This window comes from Leopardus geoffroyi, chromosome B3 (genome assembly GCF_018350155.1).
Source record: "Leopardus geoffroyi isolate Oge1 chromosome B3, O.geoffroyi_Oge1_pat1.0, whole genome shotgun sequence".
Lineage (NCBI taxonomy): Eukaryota > Metazoa > Chordata > Mammalia > Carnivora > Felidae > Leopardus > Leopardus geoffroyi.
The window spans coordinates 86,266,643-86,293,544 of record NC_059337.1 but is presented as its reverse complement, the minus strand read 5'-3'; the positions used below and the strand labels follow the sequence as shown (position 1 = coordinate 86,293,544).

Genomic DNA, 26,902 nt, shown 5'->3' with positions numbered 1-26,902 from the left:
TAAATCTCTGTTTTTTAGTTGGTAAAATTTTCTCATATTGCTGAAATCCAGGAAATGCTATAATCAATTTTTTTTAAATCTAAAAGCCACCTTTTATTTCTTTGTTTTCTCAAATCTTACCAAAGTTTTTTAACATTTCTTTTTTATTTCTATAGTCTTTCCACAGATATCCTTATGGACCCACTTCTTACCCGAGAAGTAATGTAGGCAGTAATGTCCTTTGAGCGTATGACTCTCAACTTGATTCTGACAAATTATTTAGAGATGCTGATTAGGTTACACAGGGGCCATGACCTTCAGGAGTTTTGCTGATTTGTCTGGTGGTTACCAGTCATTTTTCAAGGTCAACAAGCAGTGAGAAGGTCAACAGTGCTAAGAGAAGCCATCATATAGTGTGTAACTTGGTTTGAGATAGAATGTTGACCTCTTGTCATTAAAGAGGACATGGGGCAGATCACAGCCAAGGCTGATGCCTAAAAAGTGTGATGATACTTCTAGGGTGTCACAGCAGGAATCTCAATAGCTGTTCAATTAAAGTCAGATGTTCCAGAGAAGAGGGGACGTGGCATGCATTACAATAAGCTGAAGGGCATGATCCTTTCACTTTGGAGGGATAGAGAGTCTTACTCTGATGGCCATGTGGTTCTTAATTAGAAGAGTTTGTTTTCTGACAAGACGAATATTAGTTTCTAGCTCCATAGCAAAATGCTCATGGTGGATTTTGTGTGATTATCTTACCTTTGGTTATAGAATTGTCTCTAGCATCTCCTCATCCAATCGTCTCCACCCCTTTTTGCTGTACTCCTGCTGTAATTAAGTTTTGAGAGAGAAGAGAGAGTGTGGGAGTTTGCCCTTGTTAAAGACAGGTTAATTCTAGACATGGCTTTACATGTTGACATTTCCCAGTTAGCTCACAGCTCATAGTAGAATTCTGTTGAAACTGTGCCATGATATACTGCCAGCAAGTGGGAGTGGTGAAAAATACTAGGAAGGCTAGTGACGGCTAAAATAACACAAAATAGTACTGCTGTCATCACCTGTTTCGGCAACACAGCCCTTACCAACAGTGCAGCAAGGAGACCCCTACATATTTGATAGTATATTAAGGAAGAATAGTTAGCTTGCATCATTCTGATCATTTTTAGAGTGAAAAAATAGTTTTTTTAAAAAGAGAAACTAAATAATCTTATATTAAACAAGCTGGCCACTGGATGGTTTACCTACCCCCTTTATTTATTTTTATTTAAAATGTTTTGTCTCTATTATCCCTTTCAGTTTGAAATCAACTTTCAGTTTCTTTCCTTCAGGGAGAAGACAATCAGTCCTTTAAAGTGCTTGCTTTGTGTAATAGCCAAATTTTAGGGAAATATAAATTAAAACCACTTGCTGTGATTAAATTTGAAACTAACAAATACTTCCATGCATGCAACATAACCATTTTTTTTCCTGACATGATTATTTGGTGCAAGATACCCTATTTGTAAAATGTTTGCATTTGGCTCATCATAAAAGGTGTTTTCTTTTTTTTCTCTGAAAAATACCAATTAGCCCTGATTATGTGTTGTCACTCACTTTATGTTCTTTTTCCAATGCAAAGAAAAAATAAACAAAACACAGAAGTTGGTCTTAAATATCAAAGATCAAACAAGATGAAGAAAAAAACCCCTTACCCTATGGACTCTTGGAAATTAAAATATAAAAGTCTCTTGAAATAGCCCTGCTTTATGTAATGTTGCCGTGAAACACAGGCAAAAGCCTGTTTATATTAATCATCCTTTTCTGTAGCTTCCATTGGCAATCAACTGCTGCATTTCAGCTGTAAGAGCTTACCTTACCAGTGTTTTCTGTCACTGGGTAGTACTGGAAAATGTTTTCACAGGCCTCAAATATACCAGATGGAGACTATACTGTCTCCCAAACACTGACAAATCATTTATTAATTTTCGTCACGGTGATTAAAACCAGTCAAGTATAAGGGAATCTGGAAGCAAATTAAACACGTATTTATTCTAAGCTGGAAATTTCCTTAAAGTCTTTCTGATTTGCAGAAAGTTTATGTTCATTTATTCTTGTTCACCTTCTGCCAATGTCAGTGTATTTAGCGTTTAGCTTTCAGGTGGAAGATCTGCCTTAGAAGAGTTGCTTAGAAGAGTTGCTTATTAAGGGAAACCCTTACATAACTACAACTGTCCCATATTACTGTGACTTCTTATTACATGACCTAGCAATATTCTGCATAATCATATATTGTAAAAACCTAATATTTCTTGGAGTGTGTCTGTCCTTCTTAGAATATCCCTCAAGCTTTACTGTGATAATTCAGAATGTTCTGACCTATCTGATTCTGAATTTCCATGTCTATCAAAGACATACCCACATGGTGCTTTCCATTCATTCATACTTAGTACCTAAGAAAATTAATACTTAGCATTTGCAGTGATTGATTTACTCTGATTACAATTAAATGATCTATAAAAGGTTCTTTTGACAACATACGATTTATGATAGACTAAAGAATCACTTCACTCATACTTTTTACCCCCTATTTTTCTACCACTAATAATGAAAAGGATTATAAACATCTACTCAAACAACTCGTTCTTATCCTTCCTAAGTCAGTTCAGACATCACTACTTCTGCCTCTACTTTAAGGTGTTTATTCTTCCCAAAATACGTTTTGGATTTTAACTATGTAAACAATATAGAAGCTTATATAGTAGTTTTTGTGTTAGGAATTTCTCTCTCTCTCTTTTTTAATGTATCATTTTCTGGTCCTTAAACCCATATTGTATAGGTCAAAAGTTTTTTGAAATTGGAAGGAAAGAAATGACTTAAAATAACAAAAACTTAGTTTCACCATTACTTAAGATTACATTATTACTTAAAGTTACATTATTAATATTATCTCTTAATAGAATGAACAGATTTTCTCAGCCAGTGGCAGGTGGAAAGGCAACCCAGCGGGTGGCTGCTGGGGAGAGAAGGGAGAAATGTTGCCTTGAGGCCTCCTTCTACCCAGGGATTTATTCTTTCACCAAAGATGCTATATGATAAAATCAATTTTTAATAAATAAGTCTTGTTCTGAAAGTCCACACAATCCAGTGTGGGTGGAAGAGAATTAGGAGGTAGACTGGTGAATAGAACATTGGAATTCACTGTGATACATTACAAGAGAGCTAAGATGTGCACCTAACTTAACGAGTATAGTCCAAGGAGGACTCCTGCCTAAGAAGGATTACCTTTAGCCAAGCAGAGGCTTAAAATCTTTGCAAATTAACATGTAGGCAAACGTTGACCCACAAAATAGTTTATGCATTAAACATTAATTTGTGTTTGTATATTAATTTTAAAATAATCTATAGATTTATCTTCAATTTTAGACTACATCAATTCAATGTATTCATTGAATTCAATTTCTAGAAATGGGAGTTTTGAGTGAGACTCATTTTTAATGAGACTGTATATTCAGTATTGCTTTCAGTCAGATTCTAAGGCCTTAACTGCCATAATCAACTAGGATTTTATTAGTGCCTGCTGCCTGTAGAGAGGCACCAAGTGCAGCAGAATGTGGGGCAAGATCTTGGACTCAAGTTAGATGAACTTGAGCCTGGTCAGGCTCTGACGCTTACTAGCCATGACCTCCAGCATGGTTTCTAGTACATCCCCATCCCTTGTACAACTTTATGGTTGTGAGGAGCAAATGTATGCAAACTGCTTAGCATGGTTACTGGTACATAATATTTGTGCAATAAATTTTAACTATTTGTTGAATGATTGAATGAGTAAACATTGTTGTTATAAATTCTTAACAGAGTTAGTGAAATAGGTCTAATCCTTTCTACAAATTGGTTCTTGTGGTAAAACTGAACTTTCTTGGCAATGGATAGGTAGTTTATCAGTTTTTAATTCCCAGGATATATTTTTGATTTAAGATAGATAATAAGTCATGTAGTATACCACACAGAGAAGACACATTTTATAAATATGGATTTAAGATAGTAAGTAGCTATAATAAGCACACAGTAAAGAAATACTCAGTGAGATACATAGAGATATAGACCTAGCTATCTAGCTAGGTATCTGTAATGATTTTTTAGGAAGGTAACTGTAGCTCAGGATAGCAAAGTGGTTAAGAGCACAGACTAATTGGGTTTTGTTAAAACAGCCATTTTTATCATGTCTCACAATTCTGCAGGTTGCTTGGACACACATGGGTAGTTCTGCTGACCTTGATTGGAGTCTTTCATGCAGTTACAATCAAATGGTGGCTGCAATGGCAGAGATAACTCCTTCACGTGGCTGGCTGTTGGCATAGGCTCTTGGGCGAGACTGGAGAGTCTCTGTTCTCCTTCATGTGGCCTGTCCATGTGGCTTAGACTATTCAGCACATGGCAGCTGGATCTCCAAAATAAGTGTGCCAGCTGAGAAAATACCAGTGTGAAAGTGGCTTATTAAGCCTCTGCTTACATAACACATGCTAATGTCTCAGTGTCCAAAATCAGTCATGGGGTGAGCTTGGAGTCAATGGGAAAGGGCATTCCACCAGGCCCGGAATGCTGGGAGGCATAGTTGATTGGTGACCACCAAGTAATAGGGCACAACAGGGTTGGATCCCAACTCTGCCTCTTAATAGTTGTGGGGGCTTGGGAAGTTATTTCTCTTCCCTGTGCCTCAATCTTCTCATTAATAAAGTGGGGAAAATTTGGTATTCTCTTCAGAGTGCTGCTGTGAATACTTTTGTCAGCAATGAGTTAATGAATGAATTAACACACAAAATATGTGCAACAGCTTCGATATATAAAAGCACTTAAAGTAAGCTAGTTTTAATAGTGGTGATGATAGTAATAGTTGTAATAAGAGTAATAGTAGAATTATTAGTAGTAGAAGCAGCAATAAAAGTAAAAAAAGAAATATCATTTTAGGAATAGAGTACAGCTTCACGACAACTGCTGATTTAGTTTCACAAGAGCTTTTGAAATCTCCAGTATGTTGATTTTTAGAAAGCTAACAGTTTGGGTTTGGTTTCCCTTTGATCAGATTGAAAACTAATAAAATTTTCCTCACAGTTCAGGGGCTAGAAAACACACACTGAAAGATACATACAATTCATTTAGAGAAGCAAATCAGAATTTACAAAATACAATAAAAGGATCTTTGATTTAAGGAATTAAAGAGCTCTTCCCGGTTCAGTTAAGAGTTTTACAGATCATTAACTACTTGACAGGTCTGTTCAATAAAGAAATGACTATAATTCCAAAATAAGCCACTAATGAGTTTTTAACACCTCCAAGGTACTTCTTAGGAAAGTACCACAAATAGAGGCTAAGAAATAATTAATATTTTTAGAGATATACCCCCTGGGATCAAAAACATCTACTCAATCACCCCAGGCAATAATCTCCGAATTACTTCTCAATTCCCAATCAACTTCTAAGTATCTTTAATCCCTTTCTCTCCATCCCCGTCACCACTTCCCAATTTCATGGACTAATCTTTTTTCATCCCTATTAATGTAAATCTTCTAACTGGGCTCATGAATTTGGTCTCTCTGCATTGTAGTTCTGCTGCCAATGTTCTCTTTCTGAAAACAAAGATGAGATCTTGTCACTACCCCACCATCTCTCATCTTCCAACACTTTGAGACTTCTTATTTCATACCTGTAAGGTCCAAACTGCTCAGCAGGATGGTGAAAGCTCTCTCTATTTTGATACTTAGTAAATGCTTAATAAGAGGCTGTTAAATTAAAGAATGTCCCAACTTGGGGTCTATCATAATCTATTTATGGAGAAGTGCCTGTCGGGTTCTTGAAATAAGAATGACCCTAAGGTCCCTAGACTTACACTAGGATTGCCTGCTAGCTTTTATGAATATTTAAGGTGAAGTAAGTAGTATCTCAGTTAATCTGCTAGCTATGCTTCCTCAAATAAGAGCATTTGATAGTCTGATACACCTGAATCATTAAGAGTGGTACTTATATACCTTTACCATGCGTGATCACAAGTTCTGTATAGGAGCAATGGCACCCTCCATTAAGGCTATGATTTGCATAGTAAAAACTTGATAAAGCAAACTTGAATTCGCTGGAATGGTATCATTGTTTGTATTTAGCTAGGAGAGTTTGTGTTATGCTTCCACTTTAAAAAATCAGTATATTTTTTTGTTTTGTGATGTGATTAATTGTTAGTAGCTTATTTGATGGCTTGCCAAATGTAGTAAGGGCACTGGACATTTGTTTGCTAATCTGTTTACAGGAGAGAGAAACCTTGTGGAGTTTTTTTTGATGACTGTGTTCTTATTAACTTCTTTTAAAACATGCTTAACTCATATAGTTTCTGTCACCAGTAATTTTTCTTTTTTGCAGTAGAGTTCACTCTGTTTTCTCTGAAATTGTGTCCTGAATGAAAAAACCCAAATTTAGAATAACACTGTTCATATGCCAGTGCCTCCTAAAAATGGGGGGTTGGGTGGTGAGAAATTGCCAAATACTGTGGGGTGCCATGGAGCACTGAGACTGTGAGCTTGGGTTTTTTTTTTATTTAAAAGACAAGTGCAGATTAATATGGCTTGCTACAATAGGCAGGGATGAATAGAAGACTGATATAAAAACAGAAGAATCATGTCAGGGTGTTGGTATTCTTTGGGGTTTTGTCCTAGTCCCTCTTCTTACTTTCAGACTCACCCTGAAGAGTGTTATCCCCTCCCATTGTTTCCATGGCCATCCACATGTGCATGGCTCACAAATGTGTATCATCCCACTTGGATGCCTAGCAGACCCCTCACCTTCAACATGTCCCTAACTGAACTTGTCATTCTCCTCAGAGCTGTTCTTCAGTGAATGGTTCCATCGTCCATCATCCTCAGGTCTCATATATCTCTCCCTCCACCTCCCTTATTCCTAACACCCAATCCATCCTTTTCTCCACTTCCCAAGTGTCCCTCAAGTGCCGTGCCTTTATTTCTACCCTTTTGGATATTACATCTGTTGTCTGGATGATCCAGTAGCCTCTTCCCTGGCACCCTTGCCTCAACCATCATCCCAACCCTAATCCATCCTTTCTGTTGTAGCCTGATGCCAAAAAGCAAATAAATTGATTATGTGAGTTACTCCCCCTCTTAAATCTTTTCATTGGCTTCTCATGTTCCCTGAGATAAATTTAATGTTCCCTAACTTAGCTGAAGATCCTCCAGTGTCTGGCTATATCCTATGTAACTCTCCATTCCTATTTCACAGCACCCTCACTCCATGCTCCATCCTGCATTATCTAGAATGGTAACTGCTATACACATGTGGCTATTTACATTTAAATTAATTAAAAGGAAACAAAAACAAAATATCATTTCTTCAGTCATAATAGCCACATTTTGTATGCTCAGTAGCCACACATGAGGCTAGTGGCTGCCATGTGGGATAGCACGGATTATAAAATGTTTCCGTAATTGCAGAAAGTTTTGTTGGATAGCCTTGTGTTGAAATCCTTTCATTTCCCAGAGCTTTGCCTTCTTCTCTCATTTATACTCTTTTTTATCCTTTGCCTGGAATGATTTCTAATTTTTCTTTCCTCCCATCAATGCCTTGTGATTCCCCACCATCATTTTTTAATAGACTTTATTTTTTAGAGTGTAAATGAGGAAAAGATACAGAGGATTCCCATATACCTTCTGCTCCTATACACACACACAACACCTCCCATTATCAACATCCCCCACCAGAGCAGTACTTTTGTTAGAATGGATGAACCTACATTGATGCATCATTATCACCTAAAGTCCATAGTTTATATTAGGGTTCACTCTTGGTGATGTACATTCTATGATTTATAACAAATGTATAATGACATGTATCTATCGTTATAGTATCATAAGGAATACTTTCACTGCCCTAAAAGTTCTCTGTGACCTACCATAATTTTTTACATATCATTCAACTTCTCTAAAATTCACTCTTCATCTGCTAACAAATCAAGTCCAAATTAGACTGCAAAGCTTTCTCATATCTCCCTCCTCTGAAGTCCTATGAAATTACAGAGTTGAATATAAAGTAACCAGGACTTTTTAAACTGGAGAATAAATCAGAATTTATTCACAGTGTTGAATATTGAATAGTAGCTTATTTCAAGGCACTGCCTTAATCAAAATATTTTTTGGATACCCAGTCTTGGAATTCTCTTCAGAAATAATTGGTCTTTTATAAAATGATTTCATTAATATGTGGTGACATTTCTTTAGGTATCAGTCTCTGTATTCACTATTCTTGGTTCTATCTGATACTCAGTTCTTTCCAGAAATTGAATCTGTCTTCAAAATTACAACTTTAGGTGTTTAAAAGTTACATACAACAAGGGAATCCCATAGAATCCAAAAAAGTTTTTAAACCTTGGCAATACCTTTTTCATGTTTATAGGCAGTGAAGGTGACAGCTTTGAAAAGGATAACACTCACTCATGTTGGTTAGTTCTGATATGTTTGTTTAGAAACAAATAAACCAAAACCCATAGGCTATGGTATCATTCCTTCTCAGATGTTTACAGGTAATTTGATGATTACCTGGTACATTGCATTGTAAAGTTGAACCTATTTTCAAATTTTAATTAACGTTTTTTGTTTATGTATTGTACCTCGAAGTACTTGATAAAAACTCCTTGAAGGTAGACTCTTAATCATTTTTAATGTTTTCCATGGCACCTCAATTACTGCTAACAATAGTTAATAAATGATTAATACTTTACAGTTTCCACAGCATACCTAAAAATATGATCCCCTATTTCCTTACACAGTCCTGTAAAGTAGGCATTTTTCCTATAATCCCCAACCTCTAGTCAAAAGAAAGTGGAGGTTGGGGCATGGAGTGTGCCATTCTGGGCCTATATGAAGTAAGCTAACAGGCAGAAACAGGAGCTATCTGATCACTTTGGTATTTATAGAGGATACAGTGGCTTTTCCTTTATCCATGCTGGTGATGCATTTTTAAGGGGCCAATGTAGGCCCTTAACAGCCATTTTCCTACTGCTGATACAGGGTACTGACTTACCAGAACCCACACCTTTCATTCACTCATCCATGCTTTGTAACCATATTGGCCATCAACAAACAGTGCAACTTCACTGATTTTTCAGTAGTATGTGCTCAATTTTTTTTTGTTTTGATTTAAATATAAATCTTAACAGGATTCTCTCAGAGGCTGGGTTTTGGGGGTATTTTTTTCTTAGATATTTCTGGGACTTTTCAATATGTAGAATGAACATGTATTGCTCTTAAAATTAGAAAAACTGATGGGGCGCCTGGGTGGCTCAGTCGGTTGAGCATCCAGCTTCGGTTCAGGTCATGATCTTGCAGTTTGTGAGTTCGAGCCCCACGTCGGGCTCTGTGCTGACAGCTCAGAGCCTGGAGCCTGCTTTAGATTCTGTCTCTCTGTCTCTGTCTCTGTCTCTTTCTCTCTGCCCCTCCCCCACTCATACTCTGTCTCTCTCTCCTTCAAAAATAAACATTTAAAAAATTTTTTAAAATAATAAAATTAGAAAAACTGAGCGCCTGCATAGCTCAGTTGGTTGAGCATCTGACTCTTGATTTCAGCTCATGGTCATGATCCTGGGGTAGTGGGATCGAACCCCGTGTCAGGCTCCATGATGAGCATGGAGCCCGCTTCTGATTCTCTTTCTCTCTGCCCGTCTTCCCCACTCACGTGCACTGTCTCTCTTTCTAAAATAAAAAATTGAAATAAAATTAGAAAACCTTATTTTTACTTGAGTCATTTAGATTTTAATAGCATCTTAAAAACAAGAACAGTTAAAAATGTTTTGAGAAGTCAAATAGTGGACACTGTAGGAGTATTGTTCATTTCTCTCAAATCATAGCAAAGTATTGCATTTCACTTCTCACATGTTAACTTTTATAATCTGATTATCTACCTCTACCTCTTTATAACGAATGACTTTATTTTCAGTGTGAAAAAAGACTTGCTACTTTACGATGGAAACTCCAGGTGACTTCTATATATCCCAGGTAACTCCGCGTTTACTGTGTTCTTCTTCCACATCACTCACTCTTTCCTAAGTCACACCCTGAACATTCCTCCCATTTTTTTTAAATTCATATATAATTTGAGACATATCCATTTCTCAGGTTTGGCGACAGTTCAGGACCAAGGGACAAGGTCACAGAGATTATAGACTGTTGAATGTGTGACAAGGCGGCTCATAAAGAATCTGGTCAGATGTCCTTCATTTGCCTGTAATTAACTACAGCTGCTTTTTATGTTGCGAGCTGATCTTTGATCTGCTTTCCCCTTCAGACCTCTGTGCACAAGGTAGTTAAAAACAAACTAGGAGGCCAATTTTAAAGACAAAAAAAAAAAAAGAAAAAGAAAAGAAAATCCCTTCGGGGTAATCAAGTGACAGTTGAAGCAGCCATAAGCTGTTAGCTTTATTCATTAGAGAACTTTAAACATGTCAAGAAATAGAATAATGTCCCTGCTATTAGATCAGCCTCAACAATGAAGATTACAACAGCCTTGGGACGCATGAGTGGGCAAACTTTTTGTGAAAACAAGTTTATTGAGGAGCATTGTACTATAGTGGCACAGAATCTAGCTTACACAGTTTCATAGCAAGAATATTGGTTCAATATGCATCGAGAAAGTTGGCCCTCTAGGAGTGGCAGATTTACAGTGCAACCTTGCTCTAACCCAAATGGCCCCTGCAATTAGGTTAAGAAAAACTTCCTACAGGCTCTACCGCTCGAATGGATGGCCTCTGTTACACCACATCGCTCTTGCCGAAACATTTATAATAGTACATGATCCAGCATAAATTTTAGTTTGGTAATGAACATGTAAATCTTGAAATCTTTCACAGGTTATGTAATTGATATGGTCTTCTTCTGAATCAAAATTCTAATGTCAACATCAACAATTTTAAAAATAGAGCATTCCTTAGAGCAAATAATCTTGGACTAGAGTTTAAGAACTGTATTGAAAGAGGGTCAATTCTAATCATATCTAAGTGGATTCCCTGGTATCATTTTTTTCTTCTTTATCATAATCTGTAGCAGCCTACTCATTATTTGGGGGCTATTAATAACATGAAAGATTATTTGATTTAAAAGGGAGAACATCCAGAACTTCCCAAACCTTAAATTTTCGCCATGCATTTTCAATTTTCAAAGTGGCTCTTCCTCCTAGTAAGTTCCAGAGAAAAGTCAGCCTTATGATATCTGTCACCTACAAAAATTAAGAGAAACAGACACTTTCCTGTATTTCATATTTTTCTTATTCTTAAAAGTGACATTTTTGCTCAGGTCAAAATTAGGAGGCTCTTTCAGTTGCTGATTCATGTCAAGTTCTTCCAAATGATATGTTAGCAATCCATTTATTCCTTTATACCTAATTGATTTGTACAAGCTTAAATTATGAGTGAGGCTCATGACTTTTCATTGGATAAACTTATGGCTTTTCCCCAATCACATCACTTACCTCTTTCTTGGATCTTGTAATCATGTTGTGTGTCTTGCCCTTCAATATTCCTGTTAGAGGATGTTCTTTCAACGAATAAGAATTTGCTAATCTGAAGAGCAGTATGTGTGGAGAATATACTTTGTCCTTTAATACCTGAATGTTTATTCTAAATATTCCATGTTTGAGGTTTGAAAGAACTTTCTAAGAAGAAAAAGAAGGGGAGATGACACCTTATTTTATGTATTTTCAAAACAGAATGATTATACTCAGTTAAGATTTAGACTTCATAACTATAGGCTAGAGACACTTATGTGGCCAAACAAGGGAAGCAGGAGGGCCAGATTCAACAATGGGATACAGGGGGCGCATGTCCCTGTACTCAGCTCTGGCTAGTTGTTGTCTTGCAGAAAGGTGACTCAGGGATGCCAGATATTTCAGTTTTTCAGGTAACCTGAAATCTGATTTTTTTTTATGTGAAAACTCCTGATTTCTAAATGTTGACAACCAACTCATTCTTTTTTTTTTTTTTTTTTTAATTTTTTTTTTTTTCAACGTTTATTTATTTTTGGGACAGAGAGAGACAGAGCATGAACGGGGGAGGGGCAGAGAGAGAGGGAGACACAGAATCGGAAACAGGCTCCAGGCTCCGAGCCATCAGCCCAGAGCCCGACGCGGGGCTCGAACTCACGGACCGTGAGATCGTGACCTGGCTGAAGTCGGATGCTTAACCGACTGCGCCACCTAGGCGCCCCTACAACCAACTCATTCTTGAAAGAACACTGTGTGAACTGAACAAAACACATCTGTAGACTATTTTCTGGAGGTAGTGCCTCAATCTTCTTTTCAATGCTTATTGCTTGGGCAAGCTATGACATGGTTTTCAAAAAGTAGATAGAAGATTTTGAGTTCCTTGTGGATGATACTGTGTAATCAGAAGTGTGCACACAAACTGATAAAAAGAAATAATGGCATCAAGGTTAGCAATAGCAAATGCTTATATAGTGATGACTTATAGTCTTTCACACTCTAATGGATCCTCAGAACACGCAGTAAGGCCAATAGGACCATTATTTTTATTCCCATCTTATAAAGGAGGAAATTGAAGCTCGATGAGTCCTTATTTCAAGGACACAGAATCTTTAGAGAAATTGTTGAAAGTCATGGATTTCTCTTGTCATAAAAATGAACACTAAAAAAGAAAAATTTAGCATGTAATTTCTAGGAATTCGTGGACACCTTCCTCTTTCCAAAGTTCAACCACAGGTTAAGAACCCCTGGAATAAGTGATCTGTGAAACTTGATACAGAGCTCAAACAGAGATTTTCAGAGGTGTGTGTGTGTGTGTGTGTGTGTGTTTCTACTACATGCTTCCCTCCTTAGAGAAAGGCACAGTTGAGACAGCAGCCAATAGAGTAGAGCCTTCCCAGGCTGAAAAGCCATCTGCAATTCCATCCCTGCCTCCCCGTCCCCACTAGAATGACTAGATTCTGAGATGAGGCTAGAACTGGGGAGGATGCCATCAATAGTACAGCTGGAACCCTCACCATCATGGTCTCTAGAACACTTCTCAGGGTTATCTGAGAAGTTTCAGAGTTACAAATAGTGATAGCAGCAAGAAGAGTAGCCACTGTTTATCCCATGATTATACTATGTCAGACACTGTGCTGAGTGCTGAAGTCAGTACAGTTTGTGCCTCTATCACACAGATAAGGAAATTGCTAAACCAAGATTATCATTCAGACTCTGCATCCAACACTGTTAACCACTCTAATTCTGCCTTTCCTTCTGGAGTGAGCATATGGAGGAGATGGACGTGCAGGGGAGGATCCTTTATTCCATAATTATTCTTAAGATACATGATAGTATGAAAATTCCTGAAAGGTCCATTGATTTTCCTTCTAAGACACGGCATTGTTGGTTTTTTGTTTTTTTTTTCAGGTAGTATGGCTTTTAAAAAAAATACTGGGTATTTAAGAAGGTAAAGGAAAACCCAATTGTACCCAGTTTAGTGGAAATTTCATATGTATCAGTCATTGCTAAACCCCTGTTATGCTGCCTAAATCAGTGATAATCTGTATATCTTCCATGTCTTTTAAAGGCCAGACAGACCAAATTTATCTACAACCCAACTAAGTGTGCAGTATTTCCAAATACTTCAGGAAATAATACATTGCGGATTTGATTTCTTCACTTTTCGCACATGGTGTTATATGTGTCATGTAAAATGTGATACTTGCCAAATTAAAATGAGCATATGCCAAACATGAATAGCTTACACAAGATACAGAGTGTACAACTTTTTATTTATGTGGAAAACCCCAGTAATCAAGAGTATATCCCCTTAACAGAAGTGCGTAACTTGTAATGAGCTATGCAAACTGGTTGTCAAATGAATAATCTTGGAGTTCATGGAATTTGAAGAATTTTTTACATGTTTATTTATTTATTTATGACAGAGAGAGAGAGAGGAAGAGCACAGAGAGAGGAAGAGAGAATCCCAAGCAGGCCTCATGCTGTCAGCGCAGAGCCTAACGTAGGGCTTGATCTCACCAACCTGTGATATCATGACCTGAGCCAAAATCCAGTCAGTCGCTTAACCAACTGAGCCACCCAGGCACCCTCAAAGAATGTTTTTTAGGCACACAGTGTGCGGAAGGCTAATTTGCTATATGGATGATACTTGAAATAGAAATGTAAGCTTCAAGTGAACATCCAAAATGGAGAACTTGAATTTTTAAAATATTTCAATGTTATTTAAGTGACAAGAAATATAAATAGTAAAATAAATTTTCTTGGGAGTTATTTCTACTTAAAATTTTTTATTTAGGTTTAAAAGCAGGATTTTATATTAGAAATCCAGTCTAAGCACAGCAAACTGTCATCATTTGTTAAATACAGTTCCTCACTAGCTGGTATTTTATGGTTTCTTAAAGCCAGGCAAGATTCTGAAAGAACATAATTGCTTTGTCTTAGAATTAAATGTATTTTATAAAATTCTATTTATTTTAATTTTTTTTTAACCTTTATTTATTTTTGAGACAGAGAGAGACAGAGCATGAACGGGGCAGGGGCAGAAAGAGAGGGAGACACAGAATCGGAAGCAGGCTCCAGGCTCTGAGCCATCAGCCCAGAGCCCGACGTGGGGCTCGAACTCACAGACCGCGAGATCGTGACCTGAGCTGAAGTCGGACGCTTAACCGACTGAGCCACCCAGGCGCCCCTCTATTTACTTTAAAGTACACAATTCATGCATTGTGTTTACGTTTATGAAATTAGCTTTCACTGTCCATCTCATCCCCTAACCTTTTCTGGTAATAGTTTACCATAATTCAGGTTCCCTCAAAATATATCATTTTATTGCCTTTATCCCCTAATGGTTGAATTACTGATCCTATGTAATTATACCACTACTTTGAAAGTTTGTCAGCTTTCACTTCATGATTTTTTTGTTTAACTTCTGCTGCTACTCCTCTGGATCATGTAAAAGATTATCCTACTCTCAGGGCACCTGGGTGGCTCAGTCAGTTAAGTGTCTGACTTTGGCTAAAGTCATGATCTCACAGTTTGTGGGTTCGAGCCCCACGTGGGGTTCTGTACTGACAGCTCACAGCCTGGAGCCTGCTTCACATTCTGTGTCTCCCTTTCTCTCTGCCCCTCCCCTGCTTGTGCTCTATCTCTCAAAAATAAATAAGCATTAAAAAAAATTTTTAAGATTGTCTAGATTTTTTTTCTAGGGGAAAAAGTGTGGGATGTATCTTAAGCTTATCACAGATTCATTTCTAAATCTTGCAAATTAACATGTTTCCTTTCCTGTCACTGTTTCCTCTTACCCCTCCTTTCTGCCCTACTGGTCCATGCCTCCTAAGTTCTCCTTTGGATTTTCATCTCATGACCTAATGCCTCAGGGTTTTTTCCCCCCCATGAGGCAGCGTTTGCACACAGCTGTTCTGTAATGTATAGCATATATTGGCTTGAGAATGGAAATTTCACTTCTGTAAAGTGGTTTGGGATATACTTTTGTGCAAGATGCTATGCCAAACTGAACTGTGGATTGTAACATGCAGCCAGTTACCTCTGTTTGCCCCTCCAGGAAGCAGTGTACAGTTTTAATAATCATGATGCCCTATTGCAATGGCTTCCAGAGTTATTATGTAAACCTTTCAAGCACGGATTATGTCTTCCCTATTTCTCCACACCTTCCCTGATACAATAAATATTTTATAAATGACAAGTTTAGGTGAGCCAGGGCCTTATCCACAAGTTAACATGACATCTCATGCAGTATATGTATATTTAAAACTTGAGCCATTTCATTTCCTTTCCAAGTTTGCTGATCTCACAGGAATATAGAATAACCAAACTATAAACTAAGAGCTCCTAGTAGGAAAGTGTTTTTTGAGATGAAGTGCAATTAATTAGTCCCAGTACCACTGTCATTGGATGGTTAGCAGTATAGAAAGGGAGTCAGTTAATTAGGATTAAAATGTAATTATTTGGAGAAGGAAGCAGCAAGAGTATTGTTTAAACATTTCAAACCCAATCTTATCTGTCAAATTACAAAGAAAAAGATGTTACAAAAAGATTTAAAACTCTGAAATTCTGTTTTCCATAACCCTTCATCCAGAGGTAAACATGTGACTAAAGCCTGACCAATCAGATGTCCACAACCTCTTGCCCACAGTGATTGGACTAGGGATTCACAGGTGACCACTGTGAGGCCAATCAAAGTCCTGCCAGGAATTTTTCTGTTATTGGAGAAGTGTTTGCTTGCCTCTTGCATCTTAAAGATTACTGGGTAGGAACAGGGGGATCTCCCAGGCAGATACCTCTCTGTGTTAGGAAATCTCTGTAGCAAGAGTGAATAAAGACAAGCAGAGACAAGCAGATGAGAGAAAGGGAGATAAAGTCTTGGAGCCAAGTATCCCTGCCATTTCCGTCATTTCAATTATAAGCCAACAAATTCCCCTTTTGTATTTAAACTGATTTGTGTTGAATTTTGTCTCAAACAACCAAAGGAGCCTTGACAAATTATTTTTGTTGGAATTGAGTACCTGCACGAATAAGATAAGCATTGTTTCTCTCACACAAATTCCTCCAGCTTTTCACTGGTAAGGTAAAACAGAAAACATGGAATATGTGTTCATTCTAGAAAACACTATTAGCACCATTAAAACACCGAAAGATCCTTTCAGGGGTATCTTTCAAGCTGTGTGAAACAAATAATGAATAAATTAAACTCTGCAATGGAAGAAACGGTATTGTTTCATTTTCTAGACAATGGCATTTTAGACTCTTTGCTCATTTTGATAATTGTATTGTGGTCCAACTTGAGCCATATTTTCCACATCAAGTTTAAATCTCTTTTTCTTGATTCAGTTTTCAATTACTGGTGCTCCAAAACCCATTACAAAGCAAGGGAAGCCTTAGGCATAGCTTAGTGAACCCAATAAACTTCATAGCCCTGGTCTTGATGGCACGCTTCATGATGTCACTCTTCTTTTTCTTTTTTCGCTTTTCTTTTTTTTTTCTTTTACAAATTCTCTATTTTATTTTATTTTTATTTTATCTTTTAAATATTTATTTTTGAGAGAGATAGAGAGTGGGGGAGGGGCAGAGAGAGAAAGGGACGCAGGATCCTAACTGGGCTCTGCCCTGCCAGCAGAGAGCCCAATGTGGGGCTCAAACCCATGAACCACAAGATCACGACCTGAGCCGAAGTCAGATGCTCAACTGACTGAGCTACCCAGGCACCCCTGTCACTCTTCTTTTTGAGAAAAAGCAGAATTCTCTTTCCTCCTTGGTGGTAGGTTGAATTTAATTCAGAAAAGTTACCATTTGTGAATTCGTAATATAGTTGACAACTGTGTGATTACATTACCTGATTTGGCATTTGCATGTGTTAGGCCTAAACTAACTGATAAAGCCTAACTGCTGTATCAAAGAGACCTAACAATACAGTGTCTTAAAGAACGAAAAGTATATTTCTCTTTCATGTAAAGTCTTGATGGCAATAGCTTAGTTTAGTATCAAATCTCTGCTCCCCATAATTACTCTGGGACACAGGTCCCTTCCAGTGGTTACTGCACCATCCTCTAGGGCCCTGTCTTGTCACCTATCTATAACGTATAACTTGAGTCACTACCGCACTGAAGCTCCAGTTAGTGGGAAGGGGAAATTAGTTCTTAAATTAGGTGGATTCATAGTCTTAGGCTCTATGATTCTCACCTTACATGGGTGAGAACTTACTCATGTGGTCACACACAAGAGGTGCTAGAAAATGCCATCTTTCTGAGGTATCATGGCCATGGATGAAAGACAGAATGGATTTTGGAGGAGCTCCAGTATTGTTCCCAGGCTTATAAGTGCCATTTTAGTTTCTGCCATTGTTCCAGATGTCTCCTGTAATACTTTTGTGTATAAGAGGGAAATGAAGAAATTGATCCTTATAGATAAATCAAAGTCTTACATGAAGAAATTAGAGTTATAATATAAACATTGCTCTTCCCTTTTTATTTATTCAAAAGTTGCCTGAATTGGTGCAGCCACTGTGGGGAAAAGTATGGAGGTGCTTCAAAAAAGTAAAAATACAAAATACGACATGATCCAATAATTCCACGATTGAGTATCTAAAGAAAACAAAAACACTAATTTGAAAAGATATAGGCACCCCTATGTTTACTGCAACATTATTTACAATAGCCAAGGTATAGAAGCAGCTTGTGTCCATCAAGAGATGAAGGGATAAGGAAGATGTATACACACAGACACACAGACACAGACACACACACACACACACACACACACACACACACTGGAATATTACACCACCATAAAAAGGATGAGATTGTATCATTTGAGACAACGTGGATGGACCTGGAGGATATTATGCTCATAAGTGAAATAAGTTAGACCAAGAGAGATAAATATGATATGATTTCACTTATATGTGAAATCTTAAAAAAAATGAACAAACAAACAAAAAACAGAATCCAACCTATAAATACAGAGATCAAGCTAATGGTTGCTAGAGGGGAGGGGGATGGGAGGTTGGGCAAAATGAGTGAAGGGGAGTGGGAGATACAGGCTTCCGGTGATGGAATGAATAAGTCATGGGAAGAAAAGGCACATCATAGGGAATTCAGTCAGTGATATTCTAATAGTGTTGTATGGGGACAGATAGTAACTACACTTGTGGTGAACACAGCATAATGTATAAATTGTTGAATCACTGTGTTGTACACCTGAAACTAATGAAACATACGTGTAAGCTATACTTAAAAAAATTATCTGGTAGCTAAATCTAGTCTTTGAGTGAATGTCAAAGCCATGCCTTTCCTATGAGGTCAACAGAGTCTAAAGTATGAAAAATAGTTAATATTAATTTAGTTTTTTTTTAATTGTTTTTAACGTTTATTTATTTTTGAGACAGAGAGAGACAGACCATGAACGGGGGAGGGTCAGAAAGAGGGAGACACAGAATCTGAAACAGGCTACAGGCTCTGAGCTGTCAGCACAGAGCCTGACGTGGGGCTCGAACTCACGGACCGCGAGATCATGACCTGAGCCAAAGTCGGCCGCTTAACCGACTGAGCCACCCAAGCGCCCCTAATTTAGTTTTTTATGGATGGACAAGGCCCTTCACAATATTATATTTATTCATCTATGTTTTCAGACTTCGTAGGCACCTTGTAGAATTCCAGGGTAGATTGTTATATTATTATTTATTTATTATCTAGATAATGTTTCTATGAGTAGTAACACATTCAGTGCTATTATAACTAAATGTTTGTGATAATGAAATCTATCTGCCTTTGTGTTTATGTAGTATCTTATATTTTAGTACCCAAATACTGTTTCTTGTTGGTATTTAATTTACATGAAGTATAATCAGTTTCATTTTTGCAAGTTTTTCATGTGGACATAAATATTAGTTTAATCTATATTTAGTAGAAATCTTGTGTGATTAAACTGTGTGAACGCCACATAGCAGTGAGAGGAGTCTCTGAAACTAAGTCAACGTTCTTTTTTTTCCCCCACAAGCCAAACCTTGATAAAGAATGTGGTATATGGAATTTACTTAAAGTGTAGGTACAGTAAGCTGACTCAGTAAGCTGGAGTTCATGGGAGCATGGCATAAAGTCTGATATTAAATAAGTGTTTAAAAATAAGAGTTTCTGTAGCTATGGTACTACTAGGTCATTCAGCAATTATACAATTAAGAACAAACACCTAAAGGCAAGTTTTTAAGGCAGTGTGATTTATTAAATGCAGGAAACTTGGCTATATATTAATTAAAGCAATGGTGGCAAATATTTTAAGTCACAAGTCTTTTACTCCATCAAGATGAATAATAGATTGCAAGAAATAATACCATTTAGAACAAGAAGAAAAGCATTGTAACTTCATCCTGCTCTTTCTTTGATGGCAATTGTTGTTTGTGACTTATAGATAAGAAAGAACTAGCCTCTTGTGAACTAAAATTCTGAATTCTTCTCTTAGCAAGATGTTATGGATTTGCCTGAGGACTTCTTCCTATTTCTAGATGTCTGTCTGATGACTAAGGGCAAAGCTGGCATTGTAGCCACCTTTATTCTCCTCTTTTTAAAGTGCTCATATCCTTGGAAAAGAGCAGAGAAAGGAAGCTGTTTTCTGAGAGATGGAAGCCTTGTTCTCATTATTAAATCTGTGTGTGTGAAGCCTAGAAACATCTGCATGACAGTGTGGCAGATCATACCGACATGATGCCACTGAATGTAAAGTTGGGAAGGGAGGCATGCCATCTTGCTTGTAAAAGCCAGCTTCACTTCGTGACTGGGGGGTAAGCAGGGAAGGACTGGGTTCTGTTCCTGACTCTTGGGACAAATGGAGAGCTCCTTCTTTCTAGGTAATTCAAAAAAAAGGAGAAACAAAAACCAATATTATAAGTGAGAAAGAAGTCCTGAGGCAGAGCAGAATATTTTTGTCTTTCTAGTTGTTTGAGAAGCAGTAAGAAAACAGAGTCACCAGAATGGGGCGAATGTTCTGTAGAATGGAACTCGACAGGCTGCCCTTCCCCTAAGCCACAGAGTCCTAACCCCTTTCAGCTGCCCTTCTGCATTTCCATACACTTCCAATGTTGAAATGCTGGTCAGCTTGAACTTTTTTTTTACTTTAGATAAACAAAATACAGGCAAACTTCCTCTGAATACACACAAACACACACACACACGTGTGTGTGTATGCATTTATATATATGTATGTGTATGCATTTATTATACATATATGTAGATTATATCATATATATAATAAAACAAGTGATACCTCTATTTCTCTCTCTTTTATTCACATTTCCTTCTCCTTAAAGACACTTCTGAAAGTATTTTCCTGTCTGCCAACTTAATCCACAGCTTATTTCCCCCTGGTGTTTCTCTTTGCATTACCAATTGTGTTAAGGACCACCTAGAGCAATTAGCTTTCCATAAAAGATCGACGTATCTGAAAATTGATCCACTAACCCAAATGCACTTGGATCTTGCTTGAAGTCTAATATAGAGTTAAGTATAACGAAAAGGAAAAGGATAATTTCCTTTGAGTTAAAATACAAAACAATAATTTTTAAAGATGTTACATTGAGCTGAAATGGAGTTTAAAAAGTTAATATAAAAACTTTGTTTATAAGTGAGATTTTCATTAGTTTCATAATTTTTCATAATCTTTCTTTGCATACAAAGGGTGATTTAAAAAAACTCACTTGTTTTTAAACTCTGCCTCAACTTTTCTTCATCCTTTGTATATGCTGAATCTACTATGATTTCTGGATCATAATATATACATATACTATACCTCTAAAATATATTTTTCTAAATTCTTAACTCAGATAATAAACTCTGTATGAACAAGGGATATGCACTAAGAAAAGTGTTGTACTTCATTTAGATATGTGCTAACAAGCCTTGCTTGTGTTAGTTTTTTTAGAAAGATACATGCTAACAGTAAACTTCAAAATATTCACTTCAAGATTTTTCAAGAAAGGCTGTGGCTTGCCCAAAAGCATAACTTTTAACAGCATCTTTCAAACCTGCCAAATCACATTGCCTATTTGGCCAGTTCAGTGTGCATAATATTAATTTACTGTGCCACAAAGGTAGTATGCCTTAACTGTTATTAGGGGAAAGCATAATATATTTGATTTCCCTTTATGAGTCTCACATTGCTTATAATTCAGTAGGGCTACCACATTTTCTGGGCAGGCTATCAAATAGGATGTTGTAATGATTTGCTTGACTAGTAGAGTAGATGAAAAAATATCAGTTCTGTCTGTAGCTGTTCTATTTTTGAATTTCAAATTTGCACAGTTTGAAACCATTTATTCCTCTGTGGTTCTTTTTAAAAAAATAAAAAGATTCATTTATATTTTCAAGAGTTAAACATATTATACAAAATCATTTAGGGTAATGGTTAAAACAGGGTTAGAAATTGAGAGAACAAAAGAGAAGTCTTAGATTTAAGTTGAAAATGCTAAGGAAGGGACTGTAGAACAATGCAAAGAGTTTTGGTTTGATAAAAGGAAAACATAGGTTTTGCTTATAACTGACATCTTGGGGATTTGACTGCCTCAATTCTTTGTCTGCATTGCTATTCCTTTGTGATTCACAGAGATGTTGAAATGTTTTCTGCTTCATAAAATGTTACTTGCCAAAATTATCTTTGGAATAATCCAGTTCTACTTAGGGATAGGTGTGGACTCGGAACCTACCACCAGACTCCCTGTTTAAAGCATTATCATTGATTCCTTGAATGACTGAGTGAGTTCTCATTCTGTACACTAAATTCTTAAAACTTTATCTTCTATATATCACTAAAAAGGAATCTTATCATTGTAGATTTTATATAATGGGATTTCTTTTTTCAGCAAATATTTACTGAGCAACTTCTAGGTGTCAGGCATGTTTTAGGTACTTAGTGCATATCAGTGGACAATACAGATAAAGATCTCTGCCCTGGTGAAACTTATATTCTACTGGGGGAGACAGATATAAAACAATAAATATAATAAGTAATTAATGTACTCTGTTAGAAGTTGATACAGCCTATAGAAAAAGAAACAGACCAGCATGAAGAGTTTTATTAGTGCTGGGGTAAGGAGGGGCAGGCTTCTCTGTTAGAGTGGTCAGGGTTACTCATTGACCGCGTGAAGGTAGTTGGCCAAGTAGAGACTGGGGGAAGAGCATTCCAGGCAGAGGGGATGGGAAGTGCAAAGACCTAAAGCTGAAGTAGTCCTTGCAAGTTTGGGAAATAATGAAGAGGTCAGTGTAGCCGAGTGGAAAAAGTGAGGGAGAGAGTAGAAAGAAAATTGGTGAGAGAAGGAATGCAGGCCAGGATTGCATATGGCTTTTCTCTGGGAGACATGGGGAACCATTGCTAACCAGAGGAATGGCATGAAATAACTTCCACTTTAAAAGGATCATTCAGACTGCTGGGTGAAAACAGATGGAAGGGGTCAAAGGTGGATGGAGGGAGACCTGTTAATGAGGTGTTGCAGTTAATCAGCTGAGAAATGATGATCATGACTTGGACCAGAGTAGGCGCAGTAGAGGAAGTGAGAGAAGGTAGAAGTCTGGATATATTTTGAAGTAGAGCCAATGGGATTTCCTGATAGGTTGGAATAGGATTTTGAGAGAAAGAGGAGTCCACAGTGAGTCTAAGGTTGAGCAGATTGGTTTTGCTTTGTGTTTTGTTTTGTTTTGTTTTGTTTTGTTTTGTTTTGTTTTGTTTTAGTAGGGGTGGGAAGGAAGAGGGTCCAGAGTCTAGTTTTAGGCATGTGAATTTTAAGAGGTCTGTTAGATATTGAAGCACAGATGCCAAATAGGCAATCAGATACTTAAGTCTAGATTTGAAAGAGAAGTCTAGACTCAAAATGTAAATTGACAAGTTGTTAGCACATAGATGGTGATTAAAGCCATGGGTTGGAGTGAGATCGCCAAGGGAGTGAGTGTAGATAGAGAACTTCTTGAATGATTTTCATGTATTTGATGCTGTTTACTCAGTGGGCCGATAAAGGCAATACTCCCTCTTCGCAAAGAACTGTGGTTTGTATTTGACTATGCATTTTCACAAGTCCAGGAGATGCCCTTCACATAGACTATAATATCTGGAGCTGAATACTACAATGGCTGGTAGGGGGTAGGGGAGAAGTATAAAAAGACCGTTACATATTTCTGTACATTGCTAGGCATAGTTTGGTATGATAAATGCTATTCTTGATATATGTAATAGAATTGTAATGTAACATAATTGATAATGTTAAATATTTTAGAACTGGTATATATAATGGAATCATAGAGAAAGATAACAATGACTTGACTTGGTGATAAGATGGCAGAGTAAATTTAGAATACTCTGTTCTCTAATGTTTCTTAGAACAGATTAATGTATAAAAACATTGTTTATAGTTAAAATTAAGACCTTTAACTGAAAGATCACTCAACACTGCCTTTAATAATCTCTGTTTGAATCTACTTTCAGGGACCCAGTTTGTCTTCCACATTCTCCCATCCCGTTGCTAAAAAGGTTACTGAAGCCCATTGCAACACTGTTCATGAGTGAGAGCAGAGGTGGGCCAGGAAGGAAAGCACAGGGATGCATTCTAGGTTTCTGTACTTTTGGATTCCATTAGGAGTCAGTAGGGGTCAAATATGTCCTGTGGTCATCAGTCCATCAATGTAGCAGGACACTTTCCAATGTCTCTTTTCTGTGGCCCAGAATGTAAAGGGATAGGGGGAAAAAAAGATCTTTTGCTTTATGTTGTAAGCATTTAAATCTCTAGAATGAAAAAGAACAATCCCATCCTTTCTGGAAAGTGATGCCTTCTATGTGATTTTTCTACTTTCAGCTCTCAGGAAAAAGGCTATCGTTGAGATGAGGTATCTGTTGGTGGTCGTGGGCAAGTAGGTGAGAACTGTAGACACTGCCTCCTGGAAATAGATACATTGATATATATATATATATATATATATATATATATATATATATATATGTAATTTTTTAAGTGTCTCTACCTTACAGAAGTCAGATTTGTGACCAAGGACAAGTAATTTCAAATATAAAGCACACTCAAACTACAGATGAATTACAATTTTACTTTAAACTTGTTAAATATGTGTCTGTATTTTCTGCCATTTGTTTTATAAGAACCATGATATAGTTCCTTGAAGACAGTTGTCAATTTGGGATGAAAGTAAAGGTTTATGCAAGACTAGAATTGATACAGAAATTAAATAGCAATATTTTGCATTGTAAATAGCAGCACTAAATCCCTGGGCCTGAAACAGTCTTATGCAGATTGCTATTCTCTCTCAATGTCTTCCCTTTACCTGGAAAGCCTTTCTCAATGTGTCGTACCTGTGCCCACCTTTGAAATCCTTCAGCCTTCTAGGCACCCTTGATGGTGCTTCAGGCTTTGTCCCCAGCACCTAGCACAGCACCTAGCATGTACACAGCCCTCAAGAATTATTTGTCAATCAGCCAGGTGCTGGTTGGTTGCCTTCTTTACATAGCTGAACATCTGAGCATGTGATGAACAATATTGCAATTTTGTATTCAAGTACTTAATGTACTTTATTTCATATAATTTTTACCAACATTTCTTGTCCTTACTTGCTTATTTGTATAATACTCAAACTAATGACATAAATGTAGAATAAATAGCTGTCAGTTCAGTTTATCTTGAGAATTGCCTGAGATAATGGCAGAGGCAGTAACCCTAATCAGCTTTAATTTATTTATTCAACAAATTTTTATAGAGCTTGCTGAGTGCCAGCCATTATGCAAAGTGATGGGATGCAAAGGTGAATAAGGCAGGTGGAGTCTCTGTCCCCCTGGAGCTTTTAGGCAAGAAAACACAGTTGCAGTGCCATGTAATAACACAAGTTCAAGGTACTGTGAGAGCACAACAAAGGGCACGCATATCAGTTAGATTCAGGTTCAGGTACAATGGCAGAAAACCCAAATAGCAGTAGTTTAAAAGAAATGGACGTTTCTCTCCAACATGGATGCCTGGAGGTAGATAGATCAGATCTCCATGATTTAGAGACTGCCTCTGTCCTGTTGCTGTGTTGTGTGCCCAAAGTCACCTCATTGTCCAAGATACCTGCTCCAACCCTAGGTTCACATTCCATCAGTAGGAAGGAGGAAAAGGGAGGAAAGGAACAGCCTCCCTATTTTTAGAAGTCTTCTCAGAAGCTCAAGTATTCAAGTGCGCAAACCACTTTCACTCATACCCCATTGGCCAGAACTTGCTCACATGGTAATGCCTACGAGCAAGAGAGGCTGGAAAATGCAATATTTATTCTGGGCAGCCAGGAAGAAGAAGGAGGGGATGAATATTAGGGGACAACTAACAGTCTTTGCCCGAGGATTTCTGGTAAGATGGTTGCCCAAATTGAGATCAGAAGGGAAGTAGGATTCTTGGAAGAAGTGTGTGTGTGTGCGTGTGTGTGTGTGTGTGTGTGTGTCTTTACAGGACATTTCAGAGAAAAAGGAAAGGCCCAGAGAATTGAACACTGAGAAGAAACTGTTCTTTTATCAATCATGATTAAATCACTGTATGATAGTGTCTGTACTCTTCTTAGGAAAAGATGTGGGCTCAGGTTAAATCTGACGAAGAGGATGGGGTACATGTTCAGTACAGTTTTGTGGTTAAATAGGCCAAGAGTCCTATTCAGAAAAAAAAATGGAGGCTGGGAGACGGTTTACGACAAGGTCATGTTAGTCCTTTTCCAGCAATACTGGTTCAGGTGAAATCATGTATGTAAGCCAATTGAAAGAAGGGAGCAGTTAGGGGAAACCCCAAGGTAAGGTTCAGGGGCTAGCCCATACCTTTCTGTGCTCATGACTGGGTCACATTACCAGTTTCATTTGAATCATACAGAAATGGTCATGGTCACTGAAGTGGCATGGATCTGTAAGAACAATGAAAACATTTACAATATGATAAATTCACAATATCAACCTGCTTTGGGCTTTCTTAATTTTCATAAATTCTGGCCTTATAGAATTAGTCTTTTATCTAATTTAAATAAATATAATAGCAATTCTTGCTAGCTTGTTACTGTGATAAATAAGCAATTGCCTCAAAAATAACAAATGAAATATCTTGAACTTCCTTATATATAGCATGTTATTTGGAAAATGTACTTTTTAAACATGTTTTTATACATTTTTTACTGTATTTTGGTTAAGTTTTGATTGTGCTTTTAATCCACAAAATGAATAAAAGATGCAGATAGTCCAATACATTTAAAAATAAACCTATCTTGAAGATATTTTATCTCTAAAGTGTCTATTTTTCTGGTTTGAAGATCAAGCACATAATTTAATTTGAAAAACAACCAGAAAGAGTTATAAGGAAAGCTCTGGTCTAAATCTATAATTATGTAGGTTCTCACTTCTTTTTCATATTCCTTCTCAAATA

The 26,902-nt window shown here is 37.2% G+C and overlaps 1 protein-coding gene across 4 annotated transcripts in view; it reads left to right on the top strand.

Moving 5' to 3' along the window:
* The window catches only part of SLC25A21 (solute carrier family 25 member 21), a 482,637-nt gene that overhangs the window by 259,934 nt on the left and 195,801 nt on the right, over positions 1-26,902 (top strand). The window contains exon 2 of one of the 4 annotated variants that reach the window (XM_045450743.1): positions 9,943-10,001. The exons of the other annotated variants lie outside the window; for them this stretch is intronic. The gene's annotated coding sequence lies outside the window, so the exon portion shown is untranslated. The remainder of the gene's footprint in view (positions 1-9,942; positions 10,002-26,902) is intronic. 4 annotated transcript variants of the gene reach the window in all.